The sequence below is a fragment of the Gorilla gorilla genome, chromosome 14, assembly GCF_029281585.2.
Source record: "Gorilla gorilla gorilla isolate KB3781 chromosome 14, NHGRI_mGorGor1-v2.1_pri, whole genome shotgun sequence".
Taxonomy (NCBI): Eukaryota; Metazoa; Chordata; class Mammalia; order Primates; family Hominidae; genus Gorilla; species Gorilla gorilla.
The window spans coordinates 46928579-46955836 of NC_073238.2; the positions used below are offsets into that span (position 1 = coordinate 46928579).

The window sequence follows — 27258 nt, forward strand, 5'->3', positions numbered from 1 at the left end:
AAACACAGTAACAGGGTGGGAGTGTCCTGATTTTCCAGGTACTGTCTGTCATGGCTTCCCTTGGCTAGGAGAGGGAATTCCCCAACGCCTTGCGCTTCCCGGGTGAGGCGATGCCCTGCCCTGCTCCGTGGGCTGCACCCACTGTCCAACAAGCCCCAGTGAGATGAACCCGGTACCTCAGTTGGGAATGCAGAAATCACCCATGTTCTGCGTTGCTCACGCTGGGAGCTCTAGACTGGAGCTGTTCCTATTTGGCCATCTTGAAGAGGGATCTTCAGTTAAATTCTTAAGTATTTTTGCTGATGGAAGGAAAGCCAGTGCATGATTACCACAAAAGGGCTGAATATGTTCACCTGCTTCTTCTCTACCTGATATAACCCCAACTGACTTTTAAAAAGTTGCAAAAATTTAGTTGGGGTTATATGAGGTAGAGAGGAGACAGGTGGACATATTCGCCCCTTTCTATAGTAGTCTAACCCTAAATTACATTTCCATCTCTATCAGCTAGGGTTTGATTAAAGAAGTAAAATTATTGTGTTTAAGAGATTTATTACAGTGATTGATATATATATATTTTTAACCAATTGTAGGAAGCGTTTGTGTGCTTCTGAGTCTGGTGCTAGACTTGAAGTTGTTAGGGCTGGCAGTTGGGAAGGGACGATAGACATGAAGTGGGGGAGATCATGGTTAAACTGGAACCTACAGAGATTTGGAAATCATGGAAGTGAGCTGACCCATAAGCTCAAACTTGAACCTGCATTGTTGTCTCACTGCTTCTGAACCTGCAACTTTGATGATGTGGGCAGTAGATATGGCACACTTTACCATGGAACTGCACACAAACTGGTCCCAGGATTATTTGGAGAAGTTGGAGAACGAGATTTGATAGGCACTGGAGGAGCTGTGAGCCCAGTTGCTACCCTATGCCACCGAAGGTGAACCAAAAGATCTGTGACAACATGTGAGAAAGTGGCAGTGCTTATCTTATGTTGACCTACTGAACACAAACGTGGCTACTGCTTCACTTTTGTCTTCTAAATTTCATGGAAATTTCTTTTGAGGTGAACCCTAACTCACACCCATTCATGGAAAAGAATTTAGAGAAGGGTAGTTGCTACCTAGCTAGGTTGATACAATACAAAGCCATCACAGTTCACCCTCTTGTCATACACACCTCTTTTAATCATATTTAATTTGCAAATAAAGGTGGTTGGAAAATTGTACTTTTGCTGTGCATAATGCAACTATCCTTAGTTCAAATAACACATAAATCCTCTCCTTAAGAGAGGCTCCAAATCCCTTTATCCATTGTTGGATTAATTTTTCTTTTACCTAAGTCACATTTTGTATTTAATTTAAATACTGAAATATGAGGCTAGCTACTATTAGATTGTTGTAGAAAAGGTGAGAAAAGAATAAATTGGTTAATTGTATACAGATTTTTTTTACATTAAGAGGAAAATACTTATTAGAGTTCTTACTTCTGCATCAAGTTATGTGCTTTTAGTTGTTACCTGCAATTACCTTCTTCCACTGCCATTCCATGTTCCCTCTGTCTTTGGCTAACAACTCAGTTGGTTGTGGTTTCTTGCCTGGTGGGGTGAACCAAGCTTGCTTGCTTGCTTTCATTCATTTATTCTGTAATTCTGGACCATTAGCAGTCTTGCCTGGATTGTTTCCACTGAGTTTAACCATAGTCCATGGAAATAGTAAGTGGTGTCCCAGAGGAACTCCTACATTCCAGACATACTTTTTCTTAGCCCCCTTGTGTAGTAGCAACCCAGTTTCCCCTTGATAGTGAGATCAGTCACTCTAGTCAGTTCTGTAATCTTCATCTTTTGTTGGTCATGAAGAGTCCAAAGTGGCTGGGTGGCAGTCTCAGCTTACAGTAATGGAACCATTGCTGCATCCGTTGGTGGAAACATTCCTTCCTTGGGAACTGAGATCTCTAGCAGAGGCTAAAATTGTGGGGATGGGAAGAAAAAAAGAAAAAAAAAACAAAAGAAATGGGAACACCTTTTTATGCTAATGGCAATAAAATTTAGTAGAGGAAAAAAGTTGATGGAGGCAGGAAAGAGATGATAGAATTGCTGGAGCAATGTCCTGCAGTAGGAAAAGATTGACTAACTAGTGTAAGAGTTGGCTTATTTAAGAGCACTGAGAATTTCTTGTAACATGAAGAGATGGTAGAGTATATGGGCATAGATGCATATAAGCTGGCAGATGATGTGGTGTGTCTTATGTATCAGTGGATTAGATCATCAGTTGAGAGTGACAGTGAGTTAATACAAATCAATGTAGGTACGTATAGGTAATACTTGGGAAGTTAAGGGAGCCAAATACAAAAATGTTGAAGACGTATAAATAAGAAAGTGCATAATAAGTTAAGGGACAGGTTGCTGTTAGCGATTGAGTTCTAATTCTAATGATATTCTCTGAAAGACAGTTTTGAGGATTAGATAAAATACCCTGTGTAAAGTGCTTAAGGTGTAATGTCTTGGTGTATTCCAGTAAGTACTCAATAAATGTTAAGTATGATTGTTAGTAACACTAACAGTTACTCTGATATTTTGCATTCCTAACCAAATGTTCATAATAATCCTGTAATACTGTGATCTTTTCCTTCTTACACTTGAGATGGATAGAGTTGCTTAAAAGTTACCAATGTGCTAATGTTAGTAGTAGATCCAACATTTGAACCCAAAATTTTTTTTTTTTTTTTGCTTTAAAAATCTAATTTTTTCCTTTGAGAGATATATAGTGGTTAAAAATGTGGACTCTGGAACTTCACTGTGTTTGAGTCCTGGCTCTCCCCTTAGTAGTTGTTCATCCTTGAGTGAATGATTTAACCTCTTTGTGCCTCACTCTCTAGGAAAGAGATTACTTACCTCAGAGTTCTTGGTGAGGATGAAATGAATTAATACGCATTAAGTGGTTAGAATTTTGAGCACTGGGTAGGTACTCAGTGTTATTCCTCTCCTCTTAGTATTATACCATGCTGCCTTTAGTTCAAACCTTTTAAAACCTTTTTTATTGAAAAGTTTAAGTGAGGCTGAAATTATCACTTTCCTTTTTAGATCCATCTTTTTTTTTTCATAAAGTAGTATTAATCTTTATGGTTTAAGTTCCCAAATATAATAATTATGAATTTTACTTATGTGACTTGATCACAAATAGGGGCATTTCAGTTTGGAGAAAAACTATCCCACAGGATTTTGTCTTTTTTGTTTTTCAACCTCCTTTCTAAGCGTTTTCTGCATAGTCATTCATTTCCATGGCTTCCCTTATATGTTACTCCCAAATCAGCACCTGATGTTTTACCTCATTTCTCATTTTCATTCACTGATTTCTTTTCTTCTTTCTTCAATTAGTCACTAAATTTACTTCTTATATTATCCCAAACCGTTCTCTTCTCTATGCCTGTTGCTTTCGGTTTAGTTAAGGTCCTTATTATTATTTTTTCATTCATTAGTGTAGTAGCCTCCTAACTGGTCTCCCAATTCCAGTCTTGTCTTTTTCTACTCCATCCTTCAGTAATTGTTAAAACAGTTTCTGTGAAAGACATTTGATCATTTTATTACTTTGGTTAAAACTTTTTTTTTTTTTTTTTGGAGACTGGGTCTTGTTCTGTTGCCCAGACTGGAGTCCAGTGGCATGATCTTGGCTCACTGCAGCCTCTGCCTCCTGGGCTCTAGTGATCTTCCTGCCTCAGCCTCCTGAGTAGCTGGGACTACAGGTGCGTGCCACCACTCCCTGCTAATTTTTTGTATTTTTTGTAGATACGGGGTTTTACCTTGTTGCCCAGGCTGTTCTTGAACTCCTGGGCTCAAGCGATCCTTCCATCTCAGCCTCCCAAAGTGCTGGGATTACAAGTATGAGCCACTGTGCCTGGTTCTCACTGCCCCCGCCCCCCTTTTTGTTAACTTCCCATTGTCTGCAAGAAAAAATAAGTTTGATCATTCAGGGTTCCTGATACATCTGTCTCTGCTTCCCTCTCCAGCAGAATCTTTACTTTTCAACAGAATTTCTGAGTTCTGGCTATATGAAACTATTGAATACTCTCATATTCAGTACTTTTAATTTCATATGAAATCTGCCTGGGTTTGTTCTGTTGGCAGACTTTCAGACTGTGCATCTTTTTTTTTTTTTCCTTCACGTAGGCCATCCCTCAGGAGACTGTGCATCTTTTTAAAGATTTAACTGGTGTAATTTCTCAGGGAGTTTTCCTTACCTCAGTGCACATGTATTCAGACACCTGGAATCTTTACCTGTATTGGTATATGCCTTTATTATAGCATTTATCACCCAAGTCCAGCTAATTTTTTTGTATTTTTAGTAGAGACGGGATTTCACCATGTTGGTCAGGCTGGTCTCGAACCCCTGACCTCAGGTGATCCACTCACCTCAGCCTCCCAAAGTGCTGGGATTACAGACGTGAGCCACCATGCCCGGCCCACATTGTTTTTTTTAAGAACAATTTTATTTAGGTATAATTTACATATCGTATAGTTAACTAATTTAAAAGCTGAACAGCTCGGTGGTTTAGTATATTGACAGAGTTGTACATCCATCACCACAATCAATTTTAGAAACCCTCAAAAGAAACCCTGCACCTCTTAGCCAATGCCCTCTGCTATGGTTTGAACGGTTCCCCAAAGTTCATGTGTTGGGAACTTGATCCTCATTCAGCAGTGTTGGGAGGTGGGGCCTAATTTGAGATGATTAGATCCTGAGGGTTGAGTGAATGGATTAATGCTGCTATTGCGGAAATGGGTTAGTTATCACAGGAGTGGATTCGTTATAAAAGGGGAGGCCCTTTTCTCTTTCTTTTGCCCATGTGATGCCTTCCGCCGTATTATGTGGCAGTAAGAAGACCCTCATTAGATGCTGGCCCCTCAATCTTGGACTTTCCAGTCTCCATAATTGTCAACCAAATAAATTTCCATTCATTATGAACTACCCAGACTGTGGTATTCTGTTACAACAGGACAAAATCGACTAAAACACCCCTCAACCTTAGGCATCCACTGACTGACTTTTTGTCTGTAGTTTTGCCTATTCTGAACATTGCGTATTAATGAAATCATACGGTGTTTTGTAACTAGTGGCATTCATTCAGTGCAGTTTTCCAAAGTTCACTGATGTTTTAGCATGTATCAGTACTTCATTTTTTCTTATTACCAAATATTTCATTTTATGGCTGTATTACATTTTGCTTATCAGTTTGATGAGCATTTGGGTTATTTCCATTTTTCAGCTATTATAAATAATGCTGTTTGAAGATTTGTGTACAAGTTTGTGTTTGGACATATGTTCTTTCTCTTGGGTATAAACATAGGAGTAGAATTGCTGGATCACATGGTAGTTCCACGTTTAACCATTTGAGGAAAAGCCAGACTGTTTTCCAGAGCTACTGCATCATCTTACATTCCCTCCAGCAGTGCATGAGTGTTTCAGTTTTTCCATGTTTTTGCCCATACTTCTTATTGTCTGTCATTTTTATTATAGTCATTGCAGTGGGTGTAAACTGGTATCACATTGTGGTTTTAATTTACATTTCCTGATGATTAATGATGCTGAGCATCTTTTTATTTGTATATTGGCTATTTGTGTATCTTCTTTGGAAAACTGTCTATTGAGATCCTTTGCCCATTTTTAAATTGGGTCATCTTTTTACTATTCAGTTGTAATAAAGCTTTATATATTCTAGATACAAGTGCCTTATCATATATATGATGTGTATGAATGTTCTCCCATTCTGTGAATTGTCTTTTTACTTTGTTGATGGTAGCTTCTGAAGCACAAAAGTTGTAAGTTTTAATCATGTCTGTTTAACCCATTTTTGCTATGTTATTTATGCTTTTGGTGTCATATGTAAGAAAATGCTGTCTAATCTAGGGTTGTAAGGATTTAAATCTCTGTTTTTGCCTCTAAGAATATTATAGTTTTAGCTCTTATATTTAGGTCTTTGGTCTGTTTTGAGTTAATTTTTGTATATGGTATGAAGTAGGCGTGCACATTCATTCTTTTGCATGTTGATAACCTGTTCTGTCACCGTTTGTTGAAAAGACTGTTCTTTTCCCATTAAATTGGCTTGGCATCCTTGGAAAATCAATTGATTGTAAATATGAGAGTTTATTTCTAGGCTGTCTGTTCTGTTCCATTGGTGTATATCTCATTGTGCCAGTGCTGTACTGTCTTAGTTAATGTAGCTTTGGGGTAAGTTATGAAATTGGGAATTGTGAGCCCTCCAACTTTCAATTTTTTCTCAAGTTTCATTTGCCTATTTTGGGTTCCTTGAATTTCCATGTGAATTTTAGGATGAGCTTATCCGTTTTGGCAAGAAAATCAGCTGGGATTCACATTATTCACATTGGAATTTTTTTTTTTTTTTTTGAGACGGAGTCTTACTCTGTCACCCAGGCTGGAGTGCAGTGGTGTGATCTCAGCTCACTGCAACCTCCGCCTCCCAGGTTCAGGCAATTCTCATGCCTCGGCCTCTAGAGTAGCTGGGATTATAGGCACCTGCAACCATGCCTGGCTAATTTTTGTATTTTTAGTAGAGAAGGGGTTTCACCATGTTGACCAGGCTGGCCGTGAACTCCTGACCTCAAGTGAGCTGCCTGCCTTGGCCTCCCAAAGTGCTGGGATTACAGGTGTGAGCCACTGGGCCTGGTCCACATTGGATTTTCAATAGTTTACTCATCTGTCTCAAATATTTATCTAATAATTTCTTATGATGTATGAACCAGGCGAAGTAGATATTACTTATTGCCAGGTTTATTTTACGAACGTAAAAACGTTCAAAATGGTTGAGTGAGCTGTCTAAGATGACAGTGGCTCAAGTCAAAACATTTTGGCTGTTGACTCCAAATATCAGGTTCTTTCCACTGTACCTACTCATGTGACTGATTTTCTTGTATCTTCCTCTTAATCCTGTTGGAAGTCTTGTGAATATTTCTCTGAGACTATTATTATTTAAAGTTCTCCAGTAGAGATTGATTGAGCTTAGTTGAGTTTGTCCCTTTTGTAACTTTTTCTTGATGTGTGTACAAAGTAAACACAAGTTTATAAGTGGACAGGTTTGTGAATTTTTACATGCTTATGTAACCAGTATTCAGATCAAGAGACAACATCACCGACACCACAGAACCACCTCCGTTGTGCCCCCTATCAATTATTATTACCCCAAGGGTAGCCACTATCCTGATTTTGTGATAGCATGTTTTGTCTATTTTATAACTTGATATAAATTGACTCATATCTATATATAGTTTGTTGTATCTGACTTATTTTGTTCAGCATCATGTTTATGAGGTTTGTCTATCTTGTTGCACGTAGTAGAGTAAGCAGGGATACTCCTGGTACTTTTGTCATTAAATTCTTATACATTATTTTCAGTTACTCATGAGATAGTTTTTCATCAATTGAAAAATTATATTATCCAAAGCTGAATTGAGATTTGTGGGAATCAGAATTTTGATAGAGTGATTAGGAAGATTCCTGGTATACAAAAGTGAAATGTGCTATCATAATTTATTATATAAAGCATGTGTATTGAATCATCAAGAATAGATGGCTCCTACTGGGATTGATTGTACTTTATTATATTTTGCCTTTTCTATAATTTTTAGTTGTGACGTTTTTATAATGAGTGAAGAGAAAGTCTGTACCCTTTAGAGACACTTATTGAACTTCTAGTCATCATGGTGTAATGAAGAGTGTGTGAATTTTGGAATTACATCTGGAATTAAATTCCAGCTGTATCAAATACAAGTATTTTCACCATGTGAGCTCTGGACATGTTGCTTCTCTTAATAAGCACGGATATAAAATATCTCATGGTTGCTGGAAATATAAATCATAGAAATTACATATAAGTAACTTACATAGTCCCTGGTAATAGGTGCTCTGTGAATTTTAGTTTTAATCTTTATTATGTGATTAGTGCAATAATTCATCAATCCAGAGTAGACTTTTGTTTTCAGAATATTGAAATTTTTTTATAGTGTCTAAATTCTTGCCTAAAGTCAAAGACTTCCTTGATACTATGAAACATAGCTATATGTTGGGTTCTGGAAATACATCAAGATGCTAAGCTAGAAGTGATATTTTTCCTCCTCTCTCTCTTTTTTTTTTTTTGAGATGGAATTTTGCTCTTGGTGCCCAGGCTGGAGTGCAATGGCGTGATCTTGGCTCACTGCAAACTCTGCCTCCTGGGTTCAAGCGATTCTCCTGCCCCAGCCTCCCTAGTAGCTGGGATTACGGGCACCCGCCACCACACCCAGCTAATTTTTTGTATTTTTAGTAGAGACAGGGTTTCACTATGTTGGCCAGGCTGGTCTCGAACTCCTGGCCTCAGGTGATCCACCTGCCTTGGCCTCCCAAAATGCTGGGATTACAGGAGTGAGCCACTGCGCCTGGCCCCTCCCATCTCTTTAAAATTTTTTTATACTTTAAAAACACGAATGGGATCATACTATGGATACTATTTTGCCTTTTCAATTTAGTGATGCATTTTGGATTTTGAGCCAGCACATAAAATACTTCACCATTTTATGATGTTACCAAGAAATATATAACTTTTCTATTGAAGGACATGTAGGTATTTTCAGTATTTTGCTATTATGCCTATGTCTGCATATAAATAAAAGAAAATGTAGCCCGAGTTGCCATTGTCTGATTTCTAATCCAAGGGAATTGGACAGAAATGGGGCCAAGAACACTGTTGGAACCATGCTGAAGCCTTCTCTACCTTGGGATTATTTATTTACCTGAGACAATATAGCCTTTTAAAAAAAAATTTGTTTAAGGTAGTTGAACTGCAAATTTTGTTCCTTAACAATTCAAGAATCCTAACATATTGCGAACACTCTCATTTTTCAGTTGTCTTAGTGGAAATGCCCTAGTGTTTGTAAGTTTACTGTTTATTTCTGAAAAGTAGTATTTATCATAGTAAAGAATTTTCCTTCTCTTCCTGATTTTCTCTAAGGGATTAAAGTCAGGAATAATAAACAGTTTAATTTAGATGATCCTGTGCATTTTCTTCTTTTACCTATTAATGTAATTCATCTATTAATAGTTTCTCTGATGTTGACAGTCTTTGCGTAGAGAACTCTTATGCAAAAGAGAGCTCTCCCAGTAGTGAGACAGTGAAATCATGTCCATATTATGTGTCTCATCCAAAATTCTGAGCTACGGTCAGACCACCTCTGAATAAATAACCTTGGCTAGAAGAATTGCCGTATCTCAATCAGCTTAAATCTGTTTTATCCTAAGCCATTTATTTAATATAATCTAGGGCGATGAAATTATCCTGTCTTGGCCACCAGTTAGCACCTACTTACAGAGTTGCTTGTTAGTACTTCCCTAAATTTTATTGTAGTTACATTATCAGAGAGAGAGGTGTAATGATTGTGGGAGAGGCAGCCACATACATATCTACAACACAGATATATTGTTTTGGATATCTTGGGAACAGAACAATATGACATAAATAAGATATGTAAATATTGGAAAGGAAGAGACCACTGTGGCAAATGCTGTTTTTATTCAGTAGCTATTCTCCCACTTGTTTCTTGCACATATAACTCAAGATTTTTTACAGGTATTCAGGGCCCGTTTGGTTCAGAGGAGGCTGGTCCCTGTGAACCCTAAGGGTCAAAGAAGAGTAGTTTAAACCAGCTGTGGCATTTCTGTTTCCCTTGCTGTTATCTGGCTTAATAATGGCATTACCTGTTTCAGTTTTTGCTAATTCAGTGGGTGTAAAATCCTCAATGTGGTCCTAATTTGTATTCCTCTTATTACAAATGAGAGGGGTACAACATGTCAAGTGTTTATTGGATATTTCTTCTTTTGCAGTGTGCTGCTAATCTTACTGTTGGGTTGTGTTTTTCATCATTATGTATGTTCTTTATATATTCTGATTACTAACTTAGTCTTGTGGTGCTGCTATAACAAAATACCTAAGGCCAGGTAATTTTTTATAAAGAGCAGAAATTTATTTCTCACAGTTCTGGAGGCTGGGAAGTCCAAGATGAAGGCATTAGCAGATTGTGTAGTCTGGTAAGGGCTGCATCCTCCAGAGGTGAATAATGCTGTGTTCTCATATGGTGGAAGGAAGGCGGAAGGGCCAGATAGCCAAACGCTGGCTGCCAGGAGCTGCTTTTTTAAGGGCCTAATCCTGTTCATAAGGGAGGAGCCCTCGTGGCCTAAGCACTCAGGCCCCAGCCTCTCAATACTACTATAACATTGGTTGTTAAGTTTCAACACCAGAATTTTGGAGGGGACACATTCTACTAACTTGAATTCACTAACTTTAAAAAAAAATCAGTTTTGTGAGTTACAGATACAATGGTCCTACCCGAGGTTTTGCTTTCAGTGATTTCAGTTACCAGTGGTCAACCATGGTCTGAAAATACTAAATGGAAAATTGTTATAATTAAACAATTGCTGTTTTAAGGTGCCCACTGTTCTGAGTGGTATGATGAAATCACTTGCTATTCTGCTCCATCCTGTCCAGGATGTGAATTATTCGTTTGTCCAGTTACCCGTCCAGTGTAATACTACTGGCCCATTACTGTGTAGAAAAAAAAATGTGTATATAGGGTTCAGTACTATATGTTTTGGGCATCCACTGGTGGTCTTGGAGCATATCCCTCACGTACCTTCTCCCTCGTTTCTCCTTTGTTGAAGTTAATTTACTTTTTTTGGTGTCTTGTGAAAAACAGTCTTAATGTAGTAAGATCTTTTATGGTTTATATGGGCATTCATGTAGTTATTTATATTTACTTTTGTTTAAGAAGTCATCTCTTCAAACTTGGGTAATTAAAATAGTTTCCTGCTTTAAAGCTTTGTCTTTCATCTCAGTCCACTGGGGTTGCTTTTTTCTTTTTTCCCGACCAGTAGTGGAACAGGGATTGATACTTACTTTTTGCCATATGGATAGTTGTCACAACCTCATTTTTTAGAGTCCATCTTTTCTGCAGTGATGTGCAGAACGAACTCTCATCATCAAGTTTCCATATTCGTGTGAGTCTGTTTCTGGACTCAATTCTGTTTTGCAGCCTAATTGTCTATCTTCACCGTCATACCACACTTCCTTAATTATTATAGCTTTATACAAGTCTTACTGTCTGGCAGGGCAAATACCCCTACCCTGTATTTCAGAAGTTGTTTGGCTGTTTGCATGTCCAAATGATTTAAAAATTTGGTGGTAAGGTCTTTGAGGTACCCTGTTGGGGGAGAGTTGACATCTTTATGATATTGAGCATCTTTATGATATAGACATAGTAGAGTTACGTGTCACTTAACAACAGGGGTACATTCTGAGAAATGCTTTGTTAGGCAATTTCTTCACTATGTGAACATGGCAGGGTGTACATAGGCTATACGGTGTAGCCTGTTGCTCCTAGGCCACAAATCTGTACGGCATGTTACTGTTCTGAATATCATAGGCAATTGTAACACAATGGTATTTGCATATCTAAACATACAAAAGGTACAGTAAAAATATGATGGATAAAAAAGGTAGAGCACTTACCATGAATAGAACTTGCAGGACTAGAAATTTCTCTGGGTGATGCAGTGAGTGAGTGGTGAGCGAATGTGAAGGCCTAGAACATTACTGTACACTACTGTAGATTTTATAAACACTGTACAATTAGGCTATGTTAAATTTATTTCAAAAAATAAAGTATGATATCATGATGGTTTATGATGTCACAAGATGATAGGAATTTTCCAGCTCTATTATAATCTTATGAGACCACCATTATATATGGTTTGTTGTTGACTGAAACATTACGTGGCCCCCCAAATGTAATAATTTTCTCCACATAGGTCTGAGACATCTTTGGTTAAACACTTTATTTTATTTGAGATGGAGTTTTGCTCTTGTCCTCTAGGCTGGAGTGCAATGGTGCGGTCTTGGCTCACTATAACCTTTGCCTCCTGGGTTCAAGTGATTCTCCTGCTTCAGCCTCCCTAGTAGCTGGGATTACAGGGGCCCGCAACCACGCCCAGCTAATTTTTGTATTTTTAGTAGAGACAGGGTTTCACTATGTTGGCCAGGCTGGTTTCTAACTTCTGACCTCAGGTGATCCACCCGCCTCGGCCTCCCAAAGTGCTAGGATTACAGTCATGAGCCAATGCACCCGGCCTTGGTTAGATTTTTAAAATGTATCTTATAATAAACCTTTTTGTTTAAAATTACATTTTCAGCTGCTTTGGCTGGTATATGGAAATGAAACAGATTTTTTTGGTCCACCTTGCTAAGTTTTAATGTTCACAATACTAATTTTTTGAGTTTCTGTATAGACAGTACTATCACCTGCAAATAATGAGACTGTGGTTTCTTTCCAATCCTTATGTTGTTGATTTCTTTTTCTTTTCTTAGTATGCTGGCCAGGGTCCTTTGGTAACTGTTAAAAAGTGGTAGTGATAGCACGGTGGCTCACGCCTGTAATCCCAGCACTTTGGGAGGCCGAGGCGGGCGGATCACGAGGTCAGGAGATCGAGACCATTCTGTAAATGGTGAAACCCCATCTCTACTAAAAATACAAAAGATTAGCTGGGTGTGGTGGCAGGTGCCTGTAGTCCCAGCAGCTACTTGGCAGGCTGAGGCGGGAGAATGGCGTGAACCCAGGAGGCGGAGCTTACAGTGAGCCGAGATTGCACCACTGCACTCCAGCCTGGGCGACAGAGCGAGACTCCGTCTCAAAAAAAAAAAAAGTGGTAGTGATAATGGGGTTCTGATTGTTTGTAGCTTTAGAGGAAATGCTTGATGTGTTTCAACATGAAGAATGGTGTTGTTAGTTTTGGGTAGATAACCTTTGTCAGGTAAAGCTTTTCTTTTTATTGTTATTTTTAACAAATGGGTATTGATTTCTACATTTGTTGACATAGTTTTCTTCTTTCTGTCTGGTGATGTGGTGAATAATAAATTTTTCTGATAATAAACCAACCTTGCATTATTAGAGTAAACCAAGCTTGGTTGGGATATAGCTACACTGGCCAACATAGTAACCACTAGCCACATTTCAAGTGCTAATTGTGGTTATGGCTATAATGGAAAAACAGAAATTACAGAACATTTCCATTATTGTGGAAAATTCTGTTAGTGCTGTGGTAGAGTTGTCTTTTTAAATACATTGCTGAAGTTATCTGGCTAATCTGTGTATGTATGTTTATGAGTTTTCATGTCAAACTTATACTTGTTTCATTGAAAGAGATGGAATGGCTGGGTGCGGTGGCTCACGCCTGTAATCCCAGCACTCTGGGAGGCCAAGGCAGACAGATCACTTGAGCTCAGGAGTTTGAGAGCAGCCTGGGCAATATGGCAAAATTTTGTCCCTACAAAAAATAAAAAAATTGGCTGGGTGTGGTGGTGTGTTCCTGTAGCAAACCCAGCTACTCTGGAGGCTGAGGTGGGATGATTGCTTGAGCCTGGGAGGCAGAGGTTGCAGTGAGCCAATATTTTGCCACTGCGCTCCAGCCTGGGCGACAGAGCAAGACCCTGTCTCGAAAAAAAGAGGAGAAGGTGGAAAGTATTCTCTTTGTTTCTGTGTTCTGGAATCGTTTGTGTAAGATGGAGACAGTTCTTCCAAAATTTGGAACAGCTCATCAAGCCTGATGTTTCTTTTTGGGAATATTTTAACTTAGTTTCTTTAATGATTACTGCTCTATTCAGGTTTTAAATTTCTTCTTGAATAATTTTTTGTTAATTACTTTTTTTTCTAGGAAATATCATCTAAAATAGCAAATTTATTGGCATAAAGCAGGACTCAGCAAACTATGGCCTGTCACAGGCTGCCTGCCTCTTTTTCTAAATAAAATCTTGCTGGAATATAGCCACACCTAATCATATTGTCTGGTTGCTTTAGTGCTATAAATGCAGAGATGAGTAGTTATGACAGAAGGTATGAGCCCCAAGCCAAAAACATTTACTGTCTGGTCTTTTAAGAAAAAGTTTGCCAGTCTCTGGTTTGAACTATTCTTTATCTATCATTCTTTCAATATTTCTTTTAATCTCTGTATTTAACATCTCATTTTTTTCCCCTAATGTTAATCTTTTTTTTTCTATTCTTGATCAGCGTCACCAGAGACCTGCTAATTTTGGGCTATTTAGATGCATTCTCTTATTTAATTAACTAATTTCCACTCTTTTTTATCTTCTTTCTCTGTTCTTTGATTTCATTCTCATTTTATTCTTCATTTCTTTTCCTGGCTTAAGTTTGATGCTTAGCTTATTTGTATTAAACTTTCTTCTTTTCAGTACAAACATTTAAGGCTATAAATTTCCCTTTCTATACCACTTTTCCTAATTCCTACAAGTTTTATATGTATTATTTTCTTTACTATTCAATTATAATTATTTGAGTGTTTTTACATTTCCTAACATATGGAAATGACTTTCTTTCTTTTTCTTTTTTTTTTTTTTTTTTTTTTTTACTGACTTGATTACATTTTAGTCGGGAAAATGTGGGTGAGATTTGGATTATTTTTAATTTGTTGAGACATGGGTTAAGTACCAGATTGTCATTAGTTTTTGTAAATGTTATATGTGTGCTTGAAAAGACTGTGTAAGGGTACAAAGCTCTATAAATGACCAACAAAACGTACTTGTTAATTACCTTAAGTCTTCTTATGTCTTTACTAGTTTTTCTAGTATATAATCTATCAGTAGTGGAAAAGATGTGTTAAAACTTGTACTGTGCCGGTGGACATGTTGGTTTGTCCCTCCAGGTCTATCAGTTTTTATTATTTTCATATTGTTTAATAGCTGATATAAATTAATTTTTTTCTGATAATTTGAATCTTTTAATCATTTTGTGATGGCTTCTGTATGTGTTAAAATTCTTTGTTTTTAAAAATTTGTTTGGTCTGATGAGAATGTAGGTGCCTGTTACAGCCCATTCAGGTTCTTGCCTGCTTTACAGAAAAAACCAATACACTGAGGCAACAGGTATTGCAGCAGAGAACGAGTTTAGTCGCAGGGCAGCTGAGTCAGGGGAATGGGAGATAGTTCTTAAATGTGCCTTGCCAAGAATTTGGAGACTAGGGTTTTTAAGGGTGGTTTAGCAGGCAGGCAGGGGTCTAGGGAACGAGTTCTGCTGATTGGTTTGGTTGGAAATGAAATCACAGGGATGTCAACTGTTTTCGTGTGCTGAATCAGTTCCTGGGTGAGGGTTACAGGACCAGTTTAGTCATTTTCTTGGTATGGGTCACCAGCCCTGTGTGGCATCAGTTGGTAGAACAGAATTCAAAGTCTGAAAAATATCTCAAACACTAGTTTTAGGTTTCATAGTAGTGATGTTATCTATAAGAGTAATTGGAGAAGTTACATATCTTGTGACCACTGGCTACATGATTCCTGATCAGCAAGTAATTATAAAAAAGGGGGCTAGGGGACAATGACTGGTTACTGTTTATCCTTATATCTTAGTAGAATTGAGGCCCCTACCATAAGTCTAAGCTTGTGGCCTTGTGTTCGTTATACAAAGTCGGTTTTAGTCCCTCAACAAGGAGGGGTGGATTAGTCTTGGGAAGGGACTATTATCCTCCTTGCTTTAAAGTTAAACTATAAACATAGTAACATCGTTAGCCTGACCTATGTATAGGAATAAGCAAAGGCAATTAGCTTGTGAGGTTAGAAGCAAGATGGAGTCAGTTATGTTAGATTTCTCTCACTGTTATAATTTCGCAAGGCAGGTTTCATACCCACCTTTCTGATTGTTATAAATTTCATTTTCTTTTTGCCCTATTTTTCCCTTTTCTTTGCTTGCATTTTTTTTACTTTTAAAAAAAGTTTAGTTACTTTCATTTTTCCACAATCCATTTCTTTTTTCTTTCTGTTAGGGAAATTACAGTTTATAATCTATTTCTTCCTTTTTTTTTGCTTTGTTGTTGTTGTTGAGACAGAGTCTGGCTCTCTCGCCAGGCTGGAGTGCAGTGGCGTGATCTTGGCTCACTGCAACCTCCACCTCCTGGGTTCAAGTGATTCTCCTGCCTTAGCCTCCTGAGTAGCTGGGAAGACAGGCGTGTGCCACCACGCCCAGCTGATTTTTGTGTTTTTAGTAGAGATGGGGTTTCACCATGTTGGCCAAGCTATTCCTTTTTTAAAAAAAAAAAAAATTGTTACACTTGAAATTTTGCCTTGTATACTTAATTCCTTAGCTCTTTGCAAAATTGACACAAAGGCCCTTTTACCAATCTGGTCAACACTCCCCTTCCAACTTCCATGTTGATGTTGCCTAGCATTTTATTCTCCCTTTTATCCCCCAAATTATACATGCTATTATGTATTTATATTTTGCTTTCATGTTTAGAGTTTCTTTTTCTTTATTTTCTTTTACTAAGATATCAAAGTTGTCTTTTTGTCCTCTAGCATCTCCTAATTTCATTAAAAAATTTTCATCTGTTTGTCTCTTGGCCCTGCATTTTGGGTAGTTTCTTCAGTTACTGGTTTTTGTAAAACTAGTCGTGTTTAATCTGCTTGACCTGTCCATTGAGGTTTTGAAATCAACAGTTACTTTTCATTAAAGTATTTATTACTGTTCAGTCTCTTGTTATTTTCAGCAGCCTCTTGTTGCTTGCTGATTTTGTGATTTCATTTTTAAAAGTTTAAACATTCATATTTTGTATTTTGGCAATGAGATTTCAATATCTGAATTTATTGGGGCGTGAATCACTCTTGGTGTTTGGTTTTCTTATGTGTTTGTTGGTTCTTGGGAAGGACTCATGTTTTGTTGAGCTTGGTATGTGGAAAATTTGGGTGCCTAAATTGAGGAATTTTTTAAATCCACAGAAGATTTCAGTTTGCTTCTACTGAGAAATTGCTTCTACTGAGAAATAGGATTTGTCATCTACCTGGGAACTTTCTAGAGTCCAAGCTCAATTGGCAAAAGGGCAAATGCTAATATGCACATTTGCCCTTTTGCATCTCCAAGTGCATACTACTTACTGTTCAGGTTTCAATTTACCCTTTTTTTGTGCAGATAAGAGACAGATGGTGAGTGTGGAAATGAAGGTTGGATGTCGGTAGGTTCTTGTAGATTTTCCTTACTTTTTTGAGCTCAGCAATGTGATAACAGTTTTCTGCTGGATTTATTGGGCCTTTCAGGATATACAGTATTAATATATATATTACTGGAAAAAGATGTTCAGTTTTTAAGCTTTTCCTTTTCATTCATTCTCTCATTCATTTATTCATTCATTTTGAGACAAGATCTCACTCTGTAGCCCAGGCTGGAGTACAGTGACATGATCACAGCTCACTGCAGCCTTGACCATCTGGGCTCAAGCGATCCTCCCACCTGAGCCTTCTGAGTAGCTGGGACTACAGGGTGTGAGGTGGCGAGATCATAACTCTCTGCAGCCTTGAACTCCTGGGCTCAAATGATCCTCCCGTCTCAGCCTCCTGAGTAGTTGGGACTACAGGTGTGCTCCACCATGCCTGGCTAACATATTTTAGTTCTACATATACAAATCTCTGCACATTTCATTGTGACAGCACTAAAAATTAAAAAAAAAATTCTTTTGTGTTTTTCTGTATTAATGTTTAATTTTACATAACCTGTTGTGATTCTCAGTTTGTGCACCTCTTTTGGACTATTTGAGTCTCCTGATGTACTTGATTTATCCTGATGGGGTTTTATGTATAAGTGGAATTTCATTTTATTTTAATTAATTTCAGGTATTTTGAGAAGTCATTGGAATAATTTTTTAGGCTAGAGTTTGTAAATCAGGTTTTAATTAAAGTAGAAAACCTCAGAATGAAGTACACACAAGAAGGATATTGTTTAATGAGACATTTTTTTTTCCCAAGCATATTTATATACTGGGTTGTGTTGCAATAAAAAAAAAAAAAAAGTTTGAAATGCATTGTCCTAGCTTTTAGTCTGTGAAGCAGCCCAGACCAGTATTCTTTTTTTTTTTTTTTTTTTTTTTGAGACAGGATCTCGCTTTGTTGCCCAGGCTGGATTGCAGTGGGGAAGATCTTGGCTCACTGCAGCCTCTGCCTCCTGGATTCAAGCGATTCTTGTGCCTCAGCCTCCAGAGTAGCTGGGATCACAGGCACGCACTACCAACGCCTGGCTAATTTTTGTGTTTTTAGTAGGAATGGGGTTTTGCCATGTTGGCCAGTCTGGTCTTGAACTCCTGACCCCGAGTGATCTATCTGCCTCAGCCTCCCAAAGTGCTGGGATTACAGGCGTGGTCCACTGCACCCAGCCCCAGACCATTATTCAAGTGAGATGCTTTGTAAAGCTGAGCTGCTCTAATTGAAGGTCTGGGGCACCATAATCCCTTCCCTACTGAGTTGTTGAAGTGCTAGAGGCCCCTGTGAATGCAGTTACAGGTATGGAGGGAGATAAGCCAGACCGTGGTCCTATGTTCCTCCTCAACTACAAACAGAACTTTGCTTTTTCTGTATTTTGTAACTAGAATTTAGGGGAGATTTGGCTTGAAAAGAGGGCTCATCTGCTAAAGTGTATTGGAAAACCATTGTTAGATAATCAAGGTTTTAAGGCTGAATTCGACCTTGTCTTTAAATAAACCATTAAATAAGCAACATTTGGGAATTTTTTCTTCTTTAATTATTGTAGTCAGTCTTTAGTTTTGCCTCCTGCTTTTCTAGAACAAAATGTGATGATGAGCCTCCTGTCACCATCCTACTCATTTTTGACATGTTTTCAGTTTTGCTGTTTTTTTTTTTATTTTCTTTGCCTTGTCTGCAGTGAAGAAAGAGTAAAGATATTGTACAATTGTGCAACTTACATCTATGAGAATCTCTTATAAATGTACAGTGAGACATTCCCAAATGTTCTGTTCATGGTGTCCTTAGTGTCTCATCATTTTTTCGTGGAGCCAAAATAGAATACATAACAGTTCTGTTTTAGTTAGATACAAGTAGCCTAATAAGTATTTATGGTTTAAGAATTATATGTTCAATCAAATAAAAACATTCCCTTTTTATGCTTAAATAGTGACATATGCTTACTGATCTGATGTGTGTGCCTGTTGGGCATATGCAAAGTTCTTAAGTCTTGGAATCAGATTGAACACTGCCACCTTTGTTTCCTGTTTTCCATTGATTTCTATCTAGTACTTTTTTATCACATCAGCTGTCCCAAAACCTAGCTTCTCAAAGATATATTACCTTCAAAAAGAAGGTAGAACAATGATCTCATGTTCAAGTGGAACTACCTTGAGCTGGTAAGCTTACCTGGTGTCTGACAGGTCTTGAGAATAGCTGTATTTTCCTTGAGAACTTAAAATATCCCTCAGTGCCTGTGAATTTGCTGTGATATATAGGGGACTCTGAGATGTCTTGTTTTACAGTTTGGTAACTGCAGGTGCAGTGCTTTACAGTCTGTACAGTAATTAAGCAGATGGATGCTATCTACATTTTATGGAAGAGAAAATGGAGTCAACTTTGTAGAATTAGCTATAGATATTTGTACAAAGCTGCTCTGTTGAGTTATTTGCATCGCACAAGACAGTATATACTTTATAATTTATTTCTGAATGGTACTTTAAAAATATGTAGTTCGTTTCCTTGGTTTTTTTTACTCTTTTTTAGGAAGAAAGTTTTTAAATTTTTTTATGTTTGCAAGGGGGTTGAAAAGAAAAATCTTTTTTCTAGCAGAACCATTTTCTGTATTGCAGTTCTTTCCATTGTGATTTGTTTTCCTGGGAAAATGAAGGAAAAAAGAGAAAAATTAATTTGCAAATTAGTAATTGCATTAATCTGTAAAGAACAGATTATATTTAATATTGTTGGTGTGATAAGTATTAAGGATTGCCAAAAACTGCAAGTACATGATATAGTAAGATAATAGAATTGAGAGTTTTAGATCTGGAAGGTGGGATGAGGATAGAGATGAGAGTTGGGTCATCTAATTGAATTCTTGCATACCGTTTGAGATCTTACAGTGGGAGGTGGAGGAGAAAGTAAGAAGGGAGAGAAAGAGAAGTTAGTGGGGAGAAGGAGGAGGAAAGAGGGTGATACTGTATGATTGTATTCTTGTTAAAAGCAGAAGCACTTTTGACATTTCAGAATATTTACTCTCTTGGCTCCTGCCAGAGTATATAATCTAGAATAGATCTGTTGCCCAATCTTTATTTAAAGTTCAGTTTTAAGGGAAAAAAATGTTAATAGAGAACAGCCTTGAAGGATAGGCAATCCATAATACCTCTAGATTATTAGTTTTCTTTCTTTAAGGATTGCTTTTAAAAAATACTTTATTACAAATACTTTGAAATAACATATCTACAAGAGATGTATCCTTTCTTCCATCCCAAGCTCAAATCATTTCTATATTCCATTTTTACATATTTGCAATAATAATACAAATAATTTTGGGCTAGGTGTGGTGACTCACGCCTGTAATCTTAGCACTTTGGGAGGCTGTGGTGGGTGGATCACTTGAGGTCAGGAGTTCGAGACCACCCTGGCCAAGGTGAAACCCCATCTCTACAAAAAATACAAGCCGGATGTGGTGGCAGGTGCCTGTAATCCCAGCTACTTGGGAGACTGAGGAAGGAGAATTGCTTGAACCTGGGAGGTGGAGGTTGGGGTGAGCCGAGATCGTGCCACTGCACTCCAGTCTGGGCGACACAGAGAGACTCCCATCTCAGGAAAAAAAAAAATTATGCTCTATACTTCCCATTAATTTAATTATGTAGATTTTTTTGGTGTTTTTTATTGCCCAATAGGTACTTTTTTGGTGTATGTTATAGTAGTGTTTATTTTACCAAAAATACTATTAAACCCACATGTGTGCACACACATACACACTTGAGTATAATGCCTTTCCCACTCATTAGTACATTAGTATTATTGGCTAACACTGTTATATTTTTTTCTTTGTAATGACTGCATAATATTCCATGGTAAAGATTTACCACACTTCATGTAGCTGTTGTTCCCTTTTCGATGTCAGATTTTTTTTTCCACTTGTTTTAAACAGTGCTAAGATAAATATTCTAGTACATTTATATTGACATTTTTATTCCTGTGAGAATTGGAAGAGAAGTATTGCTGGGTTGAAGGGAATGTGTCATTAAAATTCAATAGATATTAACACAAATCTTTTCAGAAAGGCTGTAATAATTCACATTTCCAATAACATCTGACAGATCACCGGTTTTCAAATTTTTCTCTGTGAACTTTCTTGACAAGAGAAGTTGGGGGTATTGGAATACCCATCAGTCAATTCAGCCAGAGCAGCGCTCTTTTAACCTATTTGATATATTGCACATTGTTATAATGTTTTGGTTAGAAAAGTTTGTTTCATGATTAAAATAAGTTTGAAGAATCATTGCTCCGAGTTGTTCGATTTTTTTTTTTTAACCTTTTCCTTTTTTTCTAGGTCAAACCAGACATTGAGATCACTGGCTTTTTGGATACCTTGTGTTGGCTGCATTTCTTGTATATTTGGATACCGAGTGTTGGCTACATTGGATACCTTGTGTTGGCTACAATTCTTGTAGAATGTTTTCTACTGAATCATACTTTAAGTACTTTGAATTGTACTTTGGCTTGCATTGAGGGATAAAAAGGGGTGGTTAAAACTCACTTCTCTGTTTATCCTTGATAGAGTTATCCATTACATTACTCACTGACCCATTAGGTTTCAGCGAGGATGCAGATGTCACATAAAGCTTCACTTCTCCTCAATAGCTCTTAGACAATGTTCATCTTATGGTTGATATTTCTTATTCATCTTATGCCCTTTGATTTATTGGTTTTGTACTTTGCTTACAGGGCTTTTATAGTTTATTTTTGAAATAAACCAAGAAGTTGAGTGTGCCTCTGTGTCCATTTCCAGCCATATAACCATGTAAGCAGGTATGATGTAGTTCTAATTCTGCCATTTGGGAACTTTCTGATCTTGGGCAAAATCAGCGAATTTCTCTTGTCCCAGTTTTCTTCATTTGTTAAAAAATATGGATGATAATAAAATCAGAGTTGATGATTTTCCAAAAACATCTTTCAGCAAATTCAGTGACTAGTTTATAGGCTTTTAATGGGTTACTTAATGAAAGCCAAAAAGAAAAGAAAGAAGATACCCAATTGCATTCAACTAACTGAAAGTGAATGTAGGGGCCAAGACAAGTATAGCTCAAATTTGGAGTTTCCAGGTGTTGTTCTTCAACATCCTTGAGATATTAGAAGCAGTGTTCCTTAACTTTCTTTTTTGACGATAGATGTTAGAGAATACACCACAAGCTCTGCTCCATCTCCCCAGAAGAATGTACATTATCACATGCATGCAAACTCTGTATACTCTTTTAGATGACTATAGATGGTTCATAGACCTCCTGAAGACCATTTATGGGTTTCCTATGTGGAATCTGAGTGTAAGAACAGACCTAGAGCAGTAGTTCTCAGTGTGGGGTGATTTTGCCCTGCAGGGGACACTTGGCAATGTCTGGAGACATTTTTGGTTGTCACAACTGGGGATGGTGATGGTGTGCATGCCCTCCTCATGTCTAGTGAGCAGAGCTCAGGGATGCTGCTGAACATTGTACAATGCACAGGTGCACCCTGACCTCCACTTGCAATAAAGAATTTTTGGCAAAAAACGTGAGAGTGCTGAGGTTGAGAAGCCCTGATCTAGAGGAAGTGATGAATGGGATTTCTTTAAAAAATCCTTCAGAAATATAATTGTTCTCTGGTCTTCTTTGATAGTAGTTGGGTAGTAGATAGTGCAAGGTTAAAATCTCTGAGCCTCACTCTGTCTTGAGTATTCTTCCCTCAGGTATTTGCATGGTTTATCATCATTCTTTTTCAGGTTTCCACTCAAATGTCACCTTGTCATAGAGTCCTTTCCAGTCTTTGCAAGCTAAAACAGCTCTCTTCCTTACTTTTTTTTTTTTTTCAGACGGAGTCTCACTTCTGTCCAGGCTGGAGTGCAGTGGTGCCATCTCGGCTCACTGTAACCTCCGCCTCCCGGATTCAAGTCATTCTCCTGCCTCAGCCTCCCGAGTAGCTGAGATTACAGGCATGCACCACCATGGCCGGATAATTTTTGTATTTTTTTTTTTTTGGTGGAGACAGGGTTTCACCATGTTGGCCAGGCTGGTCTCGAACTCCTGTCTCAAGTGATCCACCTGCCTTGGCCTTCCAAAGTGTTGGGATTACATGAGCCACCACACCTGGCCATCTCTATTCTTTTTTCTTTTTTCTTTTTTTTGAGATGGAGTCTCACTCTGTTGCTTGGGCTGGGGTGCAGTGGTGGGATCGTGGCTCACTGTAGCCTCGACATCCCTAGGCTTAGGTGATCCTCTCACCTCAGCCTCCCAATTAGTTGGGACTAATTTTTTTGTATTTTTTGTAGTGGTGGCGTTTCACCGTGTTGCCCAGGCTGGTCTCAAACTCCTGGGCTCAAGCAGTCCACCTGCCTTGACCTCCCAAAGTGTTAGGATTACAGGCATGAGCCGTGGCGCTCAGCCTCTATTTTTCTTAACATTTCACATTATCTAACACATACATTGACATTTGTTGTCTGTTTTCCTTCAACTTTAATATAAGCTATGCCACGAGAACAATAATCTTTGGCTTTCTCCTACGGTTATATTCCCCAGTCAACAGTACCTGGGATATAATAGGTGCTCAATAAATATTTGTTGTTGAAAGAATGAATGATCTGAGTCTGTATTGTGGCAAGTTTGATTGTATTGTTTTGGCAGAGCCCAATGTTTTAGAGATCAAAGGTGCAGTAAAGTTGACAGTTTTTTGTGAAAATTAGGAGTTCTTACCTAAGTTGTCAGTTGGATATAGTATAGGCCAGGAATATGTATCTGAAGGCAAAGCCAGGATTTAAGGGAAAAAAAAGTTCTTTGGCTTCTTTACAATACGAATTGAACACCTGAAGTTGTGTTCTAAACTGTTTTCTAAACTTGTCTGACCATAGGAATTGTCTGAGACATTCCTTACAAACGGCAGAATCTGAAGCTTCTCCCCACACCTCCTGAATCAAAATTTCTAGAGGAGGAATCAGGATATCCTTATTAAAAACAAAGAGGGAAAGAATATCTTCAACAGATGACACTGGGACAACTGGATTTCCACATGCAAAAGAATTAAGTTGGACCTCTCCTTCACATAGTAGATAAAAATGAGCTCAAAATGATCAATGATGTAAATATAAGATTTAAGCCTGTATACTTTTAGAAGAAAATATGGGAGTAGAATTTTATGAACCTGAATTTATTAGCACAAACAATAAAAAATATATATTGGACTTTATAAAAATTAAAAACTTTTCTGCATCAAAGGACATAAGAAAATGAACACACAACCTACAGAAGAAAATATTTGCAAGTCATATCTTTAACAAGGATTTAATGTCCAGAATATATAAAGAACTACAGGTCAATGACAAAAAGACAACCTAATTTAAAAGTGAGCAATGATCTTGAATAGACATTTTTCCAAAGATACACAAATGACCTGTAAGCACATAAGATACTCAACACTATTAATCATTAGGAAAATGAAAATCAAAAACATAATGAGGTTACACTGCATACCTACTAGGATGGCTATAAAAAAACAAAACCAGAAAATAACTGTTGAAGAGGATGTGGAAAAATTGGAGCCCTCATTTGCTGATGTAGCTAGCTGCTGCTGTGAGAAACAGTTTGGTGGTTCTTCAAAAAGCTAATCATAAAGTTACCATAAACTTAGCAATTCCACTGCTAGCTGTATGCTGAAAAGATTTGAACAGGGACTCAAATGGGTATTTGTACAGCAGTGTTTATTGCAGCACTGTTCACAGTAGCCAAGAATGGAAACCAAGTGTCCACCAGCAGAAGAATGGATAAACAAAATGTGGTATATACATATAATATTCAGTCATACAAATAATTGAAGCTCTGGGCCAGGCGTGGTGGCTCACATCTGCAATCCCAGCACTTTGGGAGGCTGAGGCGGGCGGGTCTTGAGGTCAGGAGATCGAGACCATCCTGCCCAACATGGTGAAACCCCGTCTCTACTAAAATACAAAAATTAGCCAGGCGTGGTGGCGCGCGCCTGTGGTCCCAGCTACTAGAATTTAAGCTCTGATAAGTGCTGTAACAGGGTGAACCTGAAAATATACTCAGTGAAATTTGACAGAAAAGGACAAATACTGTGATTCTACTTACATGCGGCACTTAGGGATAGGCAAATTTATAGAGACAGACAGTAGAAGTTACCAGGGGCTGGGGAAAAGAGGGCATGGGATGTTATTGCTTAATGGTTACAAGTTTCTTTCTGTTTTGGGTGATGAAAAAGTTTTGGAAATGGTAGTGGTTGCACAATATTGTAAATATAATTAATAATGTCACTTAATTATACATTTATAAATGGTAGATTTTATGTTACATATATTTTACACAAAAAATGTATTAGATCTAAAACTATTGAATTGTACACTCTAAAAGATGAATTATTTGGTATGTGAATTCTATCTTAATAAAACTATTTAAGAAAACAAAAACAAAACCAGCTATCCGTGTTTGGACAACACTGTCACAAAACAAAGTTGTTGATTTTAGCCAGGAAGCATATAAGGTAGATGTAATCAGTGAGACTAGATTTAGATTAGGTTTAGTAATATTAATCCATATGCAGTCCCTCAAAACTAATGTCTTTCAGGAATATATCAAGTGTTTATGTACTATAATGATTTTGTTAAGTTTTCCCCATTATAGGGAAATTTATTGAGAAACTTATCAAATTAAACTTTTTGGTGGACTTGACATCCTAATTTTTCTTATAACCCCTCCCCCAGTTTACTCATAAATATTTTATTTACTAGGTACATAACTTTGTAAGCAGATTTGTTGAATATTTGTTTATCTTTATGGATACTGTGTTACTTTTAATGAGGTAGAATTAACGGTTGTACTCTCATTTGTCCTGTATACAGTATGGTACATTGGGTCCTTACATATCAATATGGGTGGTACTTTTATGCCTATTTTATTGTCATCTTAAAGAGCTACATTGTAATGTTATGCAGTGCCTCCTGGATTTTACTTCTGTCTCAATCTCTTTTCTCCTACTAAACTATACTTCTCTCCTGTTTTCTGTTATATCCTCTCTTCAAATACTCTTATGTTATCTTCCAATTGTTCAGAGCTTCCTGTTACTGCTTCAGTGAGCCGCTTGCAGTCCCTCATAGACTCCCGCAGTCTTCCTGTGTTCTAGCTGGTATGTCTTTGTCTTTGGAAATTCTCTAAAATACAAATCTCATTTCTCTTTAAATTTCTTAGAAAGAAAAAAAATGACAACTGCCTTATGTGATAATGACCAGACTCCTTATCAGAGACTTAAAGACTTAGATTAACTGGTCCCAATTTCTTTTATAACACCTTCACCAATATGTGCACATGTATATGTACATGCACAGAATCTAGTTGATTCACTTTTGTTTCAGTACTTTTTTCCTTTTTATTCCAATTAGTATCATTTTGTTTATCCATTCACCAGTTAATAGACATTTGGATTGTTTGTTCTTTTTGGGCATTATGAATAATACTGCCATGAATATTCTGGTAAAAGTCTTTGTGTGGATATAGGTTTTCTCTTGGATGGACACCTAGAAGGGGAATTGCTAGGTCATATTGTAAGTTTACATTTAACTTTTTTTTTTTTTTTTTTTTGAGAACAGTGTCTTACTCTGTCACCCAGGCTAGAGTGCAGTGGTGCGATCTCGGCTTACTGCAACCTCCACCTCCAGGGTTCAAGCGATTCTCCTGCCTCAGCCTCCCGACTAGCAGGGATTACAGTGCCTGCCACTGCGCCTGGCTAATTTTTGTATTTTTAGTAGAGATGGAGTTTCACTGTCTTGGTCAGACCGGTCTCTAACTCCTGACCTTGTGATCCACCCGCCTTGGCCTCCCAGAGTACTGGGATTACAGGCATGAGCCACCGTGCCCAGCCAACATTTAACCTTTTAAGATACTGTGAAACGTTTTTCAAAAATGGCTGCAGCATTTTACATTCCCATAAAATATGAGGGTTCCAGTTTCTTCACAACCTCAGCAATATTTCTTACTGCCTTTTTTTTTTTTTTTTTTTTTTTTTTTTAAAGAGGCAGGGCCTTACTCTGTTATCTAGGCTGGAGTGCAGTAACTTGATGAAGCCTTGAACTCCTGGGCTCAAGCCATCCTCCTGCCTCAGCCTCCTGAGAAGCTAGGACTACAGGCATGCACCACCATGTCCAGCCAATTACTTTTTTTTTTTTTTTGTGGAGATAGTGG

At 37.7% G+C, this 27258-nt stretch overlaps 1 protein-coding gene across 10 annotated transcripts in view; it reads left to right on the forward strand.

Annotated features, from left to right (window-relative positions):
• PDS5B (PDS5 cohesin associated factor B) overlaps window positions 1–27258 on the forward strand; it is a 187140-nt gene that overhangs the window by 21647 nt on the left and 138235 nt on the right. For 4 of the 10 annotated variants that reach the window (XM_063697255.1, XM_055360562.2, XM_055360564.2 and 1 more), the window contains exon 1: window positions 21775–21853. The exons of the other annotated variants lie outside the window; for them this stretch is intronic. The gene's annotated coding sequence lies outside the window, so the exon portion shown is untranslated. Of the gene's footprint in view, window positions 1–21774; window positions 21854–27258 lie in introns of those variants that run through there. 10 annotated transcript variants of the gene reach the window in all.